This window comes from Pseudomyrmex gracilis, unplaced genomic scaffold, assembly GCF_002006095.1.
Source record: "Pseudomyrmex gracilis isolate BER0280 unplaced genomic scaffold, ASM200609v1 scaffold_53, whole genome shotgun sequence".
NCBI classification, from domain to species: domain Eukaryota; kingdom Metazoa; phylum Arthropoda; class Insecta; order Hymenoptera; family Formicidae; genus Pseudomyrmex; species Pseudomyrmex gracilis.
Window position 1 is genome coordinate 676730 of NW_018020637.1, and position 11218 is coordinate 687947.

Sequence of the window (11218 nt, forward strand, 5' to 3'; positions counted from 1 at the left end):
ATATAACATAAAAAATTATATATATATATATATCAATTAAAAATTAAATTATAATAAATTATATATATATAAATAATTAAAAGATTGATGACCGCCATCACACACAGCGTACGATTCCTCTTTTAACTTCTACGAAATCTTTGTGACGGAGTATTTTATCAAAACTACACATTCGCGAGAATCGCTTTCGCACGTAACTTTCTCAAGTCGCTACGATTATTGCACCGCTTTTGAAATTCTCGAATGATCGTGTTCAACAACATTCTCGCGTTGATTTCTTTCACATTCGGTGTCGCTTTACCGCCATATCGAAGACATAAGGAGTACTCGCATTCACAGAAGCTTGTTTCTCGATACGGATACATGAGTTGTTTCGCAAGTGTTATCAAGGTCGACGATATTCGTATCGGGGAGCCGTTCTTTGACGGTGGCATAAAAGAAAGGTAGGGAGAAAAACCCGAGACAGAACCTACAGGCGCGCGAAGCCCGTGCGCATCTGTTTTACGCGTACGCGTGCCCGAGGCGCATTACGGCACACGCGTTGTCGCTAAGGTGCGCTATTCTCTCTCTCGTATGGTAAAAGTAGTTCACGATGCAGATTGAGTCACGTGATCGGCGACACGAATAGGACGCGCAGTAATTGACTTTAATTGCGTCGCGGCATGATAAAGCCGGGCATAATCGTGGATTTTAATTGGCCGAAGGACCGCATTTACTGTCCTTCAGGAAGCGGGTTAATCATGTTGCAGTAAAAAAAGAAGAGAGAGAGAGAGAGAGAAAGAGAGAGTACTTGTAATTTAATTACTTCCTAAGACTAGCTCTTGACATCTCAGAAAAGTCTTCATTTGGTATTCGAATGTGCTTAAAAATAACACTTCTTCCTCTAATAATTACAGTATGTATGAGCGAGAGAAAATGCGATGAAAAGTCCTGATCGATCGCACATAAATTATATAAGAGATTCGCGAGAAATATAGAAGAGATAATAATTTGCAAGTTTCATTATAAAACAGTAATAAAACATTGATTGCTTCGTGAGATTTCTTAGTATGTATAAAAATATAATAATGTATTAGTATTATATAAATACATTTCTTTCTCTCTTTCTCTCCTAAATATTTCTCGACTAAAAAATCGCAATTTAAAAATAAAACGAAAATGGAGTAAAATGGAAATGGAGATTCTGATATATCTAAAAATAAAAAAAATAAAAAAAAAAATGTTTCTTGTGATATTATTCTCACTGCAATTATATATATGATTGTGTCTCTGATGTGTGAAGTCAGTATGCGCGATTTTAGAGTCAATTATCTGATATTCAGCAATTTCCGCCTCCCGGCAAAATCGGAGACTCGAGCCTCCTTCAAGTTAGACACGCATGGCATACGGCATTCACGTTTCGTCTGTCAAAGTTAAATCCGGAATAGAGTTGATCTTATAGACGCCATGTTGAATCCACCGCATCAGACCCACACTCGGCCACAATAACCGCCTCGCGAAATACCACGCCATTCACGCGATGCGCTGCAGCGTTAACGTTTTCGGAACTCGATTTCTAGAACTGCCAAGCACTCGCGTTTAAACCCGATTGCAAGTTTCATCTCCGCAAGTAATTGCAATTTAATGTCAAGCGGCACCGACGACGAGTTTCACACCTCAATCGATCTTTCGAACACGATGAGAAAATGTCACTCAGTTCACGTTTACAAATACGGCGCAAGTACACATTCTTAGGAAAACAAAAATATTTGTTGAGGTTGTCTCGCGTCACAAGGTCTACAGAGAATATTTTATTTATTTTATTATCAATAAAATATTCTTTGTAATTATTGTGACGCGAAAATTATCAAATGTATAAATGTACTTAAACAATTCTAAGGTTTTTTTGATTGAGTCTACAGCATTGATTGGTAAAAAAAATTTGTCATTGGCGGACAGACGGTCCGTAACGACCTGACGGAGGATGAATCATTTCACGTTGCGACAACGTTGGTTTTTACATTCTGGCGTCTAGTCCTGAATTCAAGATAAATAGATAAATATCTATTGTAAGGAAATGACATCGGTTGTGTGCGAGAAACTTCGTCAAGGATACGGGGGGAATGTGGGACAAGGGAAACTTCGTACCTTGACTCCACCGGATTGCGCAACGTCGCCCCCATCGAATTAATCAGAGTCATAAAATTCCTGTCTCCTCCCCCTTCCCTCCCAACGGTGACACAAATAAGCGTAGCGTGAAATTTGCTCGGAAGTGGATTTTGCCTTAAACTGTTTCGTCTGACGTATGCGTCGTCAAGCATCTGTGGTACTTGTGAGACTTCCCATTGCTTTTACGAGGTCAATGTATAAGTGCGTTATTATACATTATTGACTGAGTAATTTTTCTACTTCACAAGTGCAAATGATGGAGAGACGCGAGTACTAATATTTAGCTGAGAGATGTATAAATAATCGAGAGACGGTGGCGTCTTTCTCTCTCTCTCTCTCTCTTTCTCCGTATACATATATATGTATACAATATAACTAAAGTACAGGACGAAGATTGAATTGATATTTACAACGCCGATGTAAACGATTGAATTGATATCCACGGACGTTGATGTAAACAGCCGATAAAACTTTCGATTTAATCAAGCGTCCGCCATGATTAATCATTACCTGGCTGAAAGTGTATCCTCGCGCGAAGTATTGCGTTCTTTTACTTCGGTAGATCTTCGGAGTCTAATCAAACCGATCGAATACTGTGATTTCCCATCACGGACAAACTCTCTCATTACCCCCCTCCCCCCCCCCCCGAGTCACGAATAATGAAGTGTTGAACTCGCGTGGTAGCTCGCCGATCTCCCGTAATTAGAACGTGCTTGAATCAGCTTGAGACTGAATTCGAAGATCAGAAAGATGGAAATAATCATCGAACGTTCGCGCGCGAACGCGTCTCTCCGTCCAGATTTTTCGTTTCGCGACACCACGCGTTAAAAGTGCCGTGATATTTGGCGTCGTCACGCGAAAAGAATCATCACATCGGGACGACACACGAAGCGTGCAACGTCGCGAATTTCGATGCGAACGAGATTTTCCAACGAGTAACTGGAACGAGAAACATAACGCGCGGCTGCTTCTCAAATCACCGGACTATCTTTTTCCGCGCACTGTTGCAACAAACTTGTTGCGACGCGATACTCGCTCGCGCCCGAACGCGATCCGTTTGATCGTCTGACAATTGAAAATATCATCAAAGAAACGGTTGACTTTTTGAATGAAAAACATATTTTCACTCGATTTTGACAATAATAGAACTCAAGTGAAAAATGATGTAACGCGAAATCGAGGCGCTTCCCCATCGCTTGTGTGAAGCTTTATGAAACTCCCATGTGATACATTGACGTTTTGACGTTGAAAACAACTTATACGAGTCAGCCGCGCGTAGATTCATATCGGAAGATCGCGCGTATATATCTACGAGCATCTCAGATACAGTCATCTGTCGTGGGGGAAAGGGCGGGACACATTTCGCCTGGCCCTAGTAGAGAGTTAAAGTAACCGAGCTACCGCACACACAGTTCCCATAAATATTGAACGCCGTCCGGATTTATGACCGCGCCGAGGACGCTACACCGCCGGAGGAAAAAGTTATGTGGGGTGCGCTCGCCCAAAAACCTCGCGGAAAGACCATCCAGAGGTACGGGGAGAGGAGGAAAAAGTTCTCTTTGGGATGTGCGCGAGAACGCCCTTTGCAAAAGGTCGGCTAATTAATGTATTGTTTCGCCGGTTGCGGTCTGCGCGCGCGCACCCAAAATCTGCATTCGCTGAATATGCAATATCCCTACAGAACTCCGCTGCTCTCTAACCCTCTCGAGTTCACAGCTCCGCTCGCGCTCTCCATGCGTATACAACTTTCTCCCCTCGGTGACGGTGGCAAAAAGGCAACGCACAACAGCCTGGTCGGATACAAGATAAGACAGTCGCGCAATCGGCGTAAACGCGTGATTGCGACGCCTCGCGATTTTTCGGCTCGGAAACGGGGCGCGACCCCCTCTGAAATCCGCCTCTTCCTCCGCGCTCTCATCGGGAGTCGGAGTGTCATCTACATAACCGCTGACGGTGTGTGTATATATGTATGTGCGCGCGTATGTTTCGGAGATAACGTTCCCTCGAAAATATTTCAAGGCGAAGAACATATAGAAACGCGCGAGATACGGTACGAGATCTCAAGAATAACGAAACAGCGGGTCGGTTTTTTTTTTTTTTTTTTTTTTCGTTTTATACGTTTTGTGAATTATAAATGTTATCATATATATGCAAAGTGAAACGTACATATATCGACGTAAATCGACAAGCAATCCGCGCGAAGAGCATTGCGAAAAGCTGATGAGAGAGACTCTATAAATATCAGCGCGAGTTGACTTCGTCCACTCTTCCCTCGTAGAACAACAAGCGCGCGCGCAGATAATAACCGCAATATACCAGTCGCTCTCGGCTCTGATAAATGCGTGAGATAACAATAAAAAAAAAAAAAAAAAGAGCGTCCATATAACGGAGCGAAATGTTTTCACCGCGCACGGATGCGTTATTATCGGGCGATGATCAGAGGAAATCGCTTCTAATTCTTTTTCTTCTCCCCCGGGTCTTTGACAAATCTGATAGCTCGCGGGGACGTGCGCGCGCGCGTAGGCGCGATTTTGCTCAGTCGCGTAACGTGATTTACGAGTTTACGCCTCGCTAAAGGTCAAAGGCTTTGCCCGCGGATTGTTAGCGAGCGCGCGCTACCTCGTTCGCGCGTCGATTACCTGCACGACTATTGAACGAACGCGTAACATTCCACCGGTAGTTATGCAGTCGTTGCGAAAACGCGCGCGCGCGCCTCTTTTACTCTTCGACGAAAAAACTCGAGAGAACTCTCCCGCGAGCGAATCGTAAAAGTACCCCCTCGAGTAGAGACACAACCGTAATTTTACGGGAACGTGTAAATCTAACAGGATCTCGAGATGCGTACGACGAGAACGTAAGATAGCGCGAGGATATATTGTGTGCTAATAAAAGTCTCTCTTCTTTCGAGAGAAATCGCAAGTTTAAGTAAATATGAACATATACTTTATGAACAATAATTCGCAAAAATTTCTTCGTTAGAGCGTGCAATAGTAATTTCTTCCGTATTAAACGTTCAAATAAATTGTTTTCATGATGCATTTCGTTACGTAACCGCAATTTTTGCGAGAACAGACGCGCTGAAAAAAAAGTTTTAGCAACAAAAATGTAGATTTCACGAGAAACCTAGAGGAGAGGATACGTGTCGCGCTTGTATTGCGCGCACAAAAGCGCGTTCTTTCACAATGCTATATCCCCGCACTGTTCAGTCGAAGCAACACTGGATCCGGCCAGGAAGTTAATTACCCGCAGTTACTATTGTAGAGAGTCTAACGACCATTCTTTTGAAATCCGCGTCGATTCTTCGAAAGCGCATAAGCGCGAAGGTGCGCGCATATGAGGTGCATGAATGTCAGACGTGAAAGAAAAGAGGAGAAAGAGAAGAAGAGAGAAAAAATTTCACACTCACGTCACACTTTTTGTGCGAAACATCGAAACGGATGTGAAATAAAAATAATTTTTGTTTTTTCAAATATATATGTGAGACAACAAGGGAGACTTGTGTGCGAAGAGGATAATAACATACATTTTCTCCAAATTTCTTTTTCGTCGCAATTGTGTGTAGTATCTATGAGACTTCGAAAAGTACTGTTATGAACAAAGCGATCTCTCTCGCTGATAGAGAATATTATTACGGACGTAAGCAAATTATTAGGTTACGGTCAAATAATAAATAAACATGAATTATGTTATCGAATAGCGGATCTACACAGTTTGAGGGGGATTCCATCATCGAACCACACCGAGCAGAAAGACTGGTGAAAGATGAATCGCGTGTGCGGCTGGTACGGCACACGAAGTCTTTATGTAAAGTTCCCATTTGGCAAAGTTACAGACGAACCACGTATTCAATCGCGGAATATATCCGAGAAATATGTGTAGACTGTGTATATATTGAGAATTCAGAAACAGGAGAATAATAAAAACGCAACGCGAAATTATTTTCGCGCGCGTCGTATTCCAATGTCGAATTCAGATAGACAGATGAACAATTTCAACATAATCAATATAATTGCGTTTTTAATTATTATTATGAAATATCTTATATATCTATTCGCGACACACTCCGCACGATCGTTGTGCCATTATCGAGAGACCTCGGGCATGTCTGTCACGCGTGCGGGTTTTTCTCGTGCGCGCTCTCCGCGTAATTTCAGACCACGTTCGCGTACGCCAGTAAGAAGAACAATACCGCGGGGAATCGTCGATAGAAAATTCTCGATGACTCTCACCGGAGCACGAAAAGAATCGATATCGATGTCCTCCATATTTCCGCGCGTGATGACAAACGATTCGTGCGAGCTGATGTGAATTCTCAATCCGATGCAATATTGAAGCTTCGAAAACAAAAATTGATTTTACAAATAAAAAAATTAAAAGAGAATTAAATTTTACATTTATACAATATTACTTTCAAGTATATGATACATGTATGTAAAAATATGTGCGATATATATATACATTCGCAACGTACATTGTGAACAGCTTGCGCAATTACATTATTATGGTAATCGCGAATTGACAGAAGAACAGCCAGAAATTGCAAGACGTACGTAACGTTTATTTATGTAAACATGAGCATTAATATTCGGACATGCTCGGATTGAAATTCATGTCAACGAGCATATGAAGAGTGATTAACATAAACGGGTAGTCGCGACGTTCCGTCTCGACTGCGGGGATTCGAGTTATTTCCGTATATCTCGCGGAACTTAAAACAGCTTTTTATTAATATTGACGACTGTAAACATCTTGGAACTTATTCCTGTTATCGCGATACCGCGTGATCGGGGTTTTTCCCGATAATTAATTTTTTTTTTTTTTTTCTATCATCCTCGCGCGTAGGAAATAAAATATGGAGATAGAATTTCAATGTCTTTCAACATTCTTCTATTTTTTTTTTTTTTTGCATTCCTGTCTTTAAAAGAGAGCAAAGAGAATATAATGTTCTATATATTTGACGCGCCTGTGCAACGTGAAGTTGCCGTCACACAGAACCGGATACGGATCACAGATTACGCAAGTATCTGCAAGTAACAGGAATTCGCGTCGCGCACCTGTGAAACACGATGATCAGACGCCATCAGCGAAATTCTTTCAGTCGAACGTGCGCACTTACAAGAAGGAAGATTCCGCTCGGGCTGTGTAATTTCGAACGTTTCACTTATTTAATGATATCGGAACGCTGTTATAATATTTGTTGTAACATGTTATTGTGTTGATTCGTGATTCGCGGAAAACACGCGCTAGAGTAATGTATGCTAACGAGTCTTGAGTCTTGTGTGCTTTTATCACAAATAAATTACACGTTAGGCGCGAGAAGTTAACGATCAACAAACAAACAACCAGATCCGTCGCGGAAAAAAAATAACTCGTAATTTTCTTCAGATTTCCTGTTTTGCGCACGTTTTTTCTCAACGTCGCACTACAAGTCGCGCGCAGGAAAACTATAAAAATAATAATAAATAAACAAAACAACTATATATAAAAATAACAATAAATAAACAAAACAACTTTATAAGTTGTTTACAACGCTAACAACGCGCGCGTACATATTTTTCGAGTATTAGAAACGCGCTCAAAACGAAGAGCGTTAGATTCTATCAAAAAGCGCGCGGAACAATCGCGTGAATCCAAGCTGGAAGTCGTCGACGACAATCCTCGGTCGTTCCGCGCCGAGCACTTGGAACGCTTACGGTATATTTAAAGTACGGTATTGTGTGTACAAAAAACCCCTCCTGACGAACAGGACAGAAGTACCGGCGCGTCAGGTGCGTGTATTATTCAACGTCAAAAAAAGCAAAAAAAAAAAAAAAAAGAGAATAAACAAAATATTGCGTCGCGCACACACACGTGTACACATAAAAAAAAAGCGAGGCGATTCATAGAGCGTGAAAAAAAGCCGAGGAGCGTAACCGGCGACATTGTCAAAAAGCGCGACGGTAGAATGTCTGGTCTGAGAGAGCGCGCGCGCGCGCGATTCTACGGGCGCGTTTTCTAGGATGGATCAATATATATGGTAATGCGGGGTCGGTTATACCGTCACATCAGCGGGTCGACTCTTAACGTTTCGCATGCGTGTTCGTAACTGTATTATGTATGCGAGCAGTAGTACATGCTACGTGACCTCTTCCGTATACATTTAATAAACATATTAAATGTCGGTACCGCGACTCGCGGAATATTTAGACGCGCGTAACATAGCGACACGTGCGTGTGTATTTATCTGCATATTAGCTCGCCGGGAATTAAGATAAGAGATACAGTTGTGTGATAGCCGTGACGGCCTCTCTCTCTCTCTCTCTTTCCCTCTCTCTGTTATTCTCTCGTTCTCGCGCTGAGCCACGTAACCATCATGACAAAGCGAAAGAAAAGCACGTTCATATGGATGTTGCTCATGGCGCCATAATACATTCAACATACGCGGATGTGTTAAGCGTATACGAAGATAAAACAGAGCATCAGTTTAATGAGGATGAGAGAGGGATTAAATAAATCTGTTGGAAAGATAGCAATTCGTATCACGATTTTTTTTTTTTGCACGAACAGCTAAACTTTTTTACGCGACGTATGAGCGTAACAGATGAATTCATTAAACGCTGCCGTGTATGGGTTTTTGTTCTATATAAATAGTCACAAATTACAGTGTATTTGTTAAGAAACATTATTTTTTTATTTTCAAGAACACGGTTCAAACTTTTCTTAACTACATTAATGAAAACAATTAGGGCAAAGTTTGAACTCTGAGGTTTGGGACACAAAAGTTTAAAAATAGTCCCGAGAGACCGTCGGGGGGTAACGTTTAAGGGTTAAAAAGAACGGTCGCTTATATGTGGTGCCCGGAAATGTGCGCGCGTTCGATGAATTCGGAGAAAGATTTTAGTCGCATCGAAATTTCACAGTCGAGACGGCAGAAAATTAAGCGAGTCGCCGTCGTTTCCGGCCGTCGGGGAAATCTCTTGGTGAAGAATAAAGCCACGTAATCGGACTTATAAAGTTACGAGTGCCTTTGACGAAAATCTCGAGGGACACTTCACTCGCGGCCTGTTTTAAACGCGATGCATTTAATTTTCTGCCTTATATTTAAAAGTTGTGGGTGTATAAAGGACCGGAATCACAAGTGAAATCAAAGGTATTGGGGGGAGGAGGTTAAAGCAAGTCTCTCACTTTTCGAGCGCGAACTCGCGTATAAAATGAAAATCCAACTCGATTTCCGTCTTAACTCTTATAATCTTCACCACGTGCGCTTTGACCCCGTGCGTTCGACCTCTGTTATAAAATTAGCTCGTCGATTTTGAAATTTCGACATAAGCCTGTGAAAATAATTAATAAAGTTGTAATTTTTTAATCGATTAGTTTGGTGTGCGTTGAATTGAAAATTGTGCCAGAGAGAACTCTCAATTTTTATACGCGCACTTCTGAGAGATTTCAGAGAGAAAACTCCTCTCTCCGATTATACATCGAAACTCGGAAAATCAGGTGCGAACTTCGCCGAGAGTAAAACTCAACTACATCTACGCGGATATTATTTAATGCGATGATGAAATATTTAGTCGGTATATAATATGCAATTAGAACCTCATTCATCCGACGTCGACGACATTGTATGCGTGTGCAAGCAAATTTACGTAGCGCGCGCGCGCGCGTGTGTGTGTGTGTGCAAATGCGAGGTCATTTCGGTTCTCAAAGTGCACCACCGGACAGTTAATTAGCTCATCGCCTCTCTGCCGAGTATAAAGTCTCTGACTGAAATACCGTGGCGTTCTTTTTCGGCGTTCGTCGTGTACAACGACGTGCACGACACGCCGCACGCATAACGACAATCGCGAGTCGATTTAATTTCGATTTTGGAAAATATGCGTGCTCGCGCGTGCGCGCCAGTAATTAGCTATAAAAGAGGCATAAAACGCGTATTCGCTTAATATAGCGACTAGTTCTCGTTTTAAATACCGCACGATAAAAAAACCTAAGTTATTTATAGATTATTCTTATAAATATACGTAACTTGCTGTTTTTTTTTTTTTTTTGCTCTCTCTTTTTCTCTCCAATGTCTCGACACTTAAACGTAAAAATTTTTTAAGAGACGTAAAAGATTCCCATACCGATCAATAAAAAACAAAAAAAAGTGTCGTCGAAGATTTAACGAGAATATGTGGTACTCAGGAGAGAAGGCGAATCTTTCCTCATCAGAGGAAAAATGAAATTCGAAACGCCTTAGCGCCTTGTCCATAAACGCGCGACAGCTACTTTTGGATTCGCGGCGTTACGAAAATAAATCTTGTCCTTCTTTCACTCTCTCGGTCGCTTTCCTGGTAAGCCTTTGTGGCGTTAATAACGAACACGAAGAGAAATTACACCTGGGACATCTTTACGATCGAGATCCGATGCCGAAGAAGCGCCGGGACCGAAGATCAACGACACACAACACACATCGCGCGCGAACAAACACGTCGCACATTGCGAGATTCAATAATCAAAGTCTATTTGTCATAATTCTTTTTGCAAATGTAATCCAGTTTATTAAAAAAAAATTCTTCGCGCGCTTATAAAACACGTCAGCGGAATAAAAGCGGCTGCAAAAAGAAGCTTGATATCTCACGGATGTTCGAACGTGTAATTCAAGAGGAAAACGATCGCGATGCGCAACGATCGTATCGCGCCTTCTGCAAAAAAATATTATACATACATATATACATATATAGAAATCCGCGCTCGCGAGCGCTGCGTTAAAATGTTAACAAGTAGTATATCATTAAACTATATACCGAACATGCGCTAGAGCGTCGCTAAAAATAGCGCACACCGGAAAATGTTAACGAGTTCGCGAGCGCGCTCACATATTTTCGCGGTCGAAACAGGGGAAGAGAAGCGGTCGTGTTGGAGTTTTGCGCAACGATTTACGAGCTAATATATTTACGTATCGATTTACATGCGCGGAGAATTCACGCTCTTCGAGATATATATATATATACAGGGTGTCCCAGAATTGGTTTAACATCGCTCGTAGGCAGGTAGAAGGAATAAAACTGAGGTGAAAAGTCCTATACCATTTTGCTAGATTCGCAATAGTTAC

General features: G+C 41.7%; 1 protein-coding gene across 2 annotated transcripts in view; it reads right to left on the reverse strand.

Moving 5' to 3' along the window:
* Positions 1–11218, reverse strand: part of LOC109853719 (translational regulator orb2) — a 131670-nt gene that overhangs the window by 40363 nt on the left and 80089 nt on the right. The gene's annotated exons all lie outside the window — the stretch shown is intronic.